A 212-nucleotide genomic window follows, 5' to 3' on the forward strand; every position below is an offset into this window, starting at 1 on the left:
GGAGCGATGACGTCACAGCGCGCGGCCGCAAGGGGCGCTCCAGGCACAGCTCAACGGGCGAGACCACAGGCACCGAGAAGGGGGGGGAGCTCGGGGACGAGACCATTGCGAAAAGACGGGGGAGGTCCGCTTTTTGTTTTGTTTGAATAATGATTGTTTTCGAATAAGAGCCAGCGCAGAGCATCCGAGAGCCACGTGTGTTTTATTGAAGG

This window comes from Corvus brachyrhynchos, unplaced genomic scaffold, assembly GCF_000691975.1.
Source record: "Corvus brachyrhynchos isolate BGI_N302 unplaced genomic scaffold, ASM69197v1 scaffold21, whole genome shotgun sequence".
NCBI lineage: Eukaryota > Metazoa > Chordata > Aves > Passeriformes > Corvidae > Corvus > Corvus brachyrhynchos.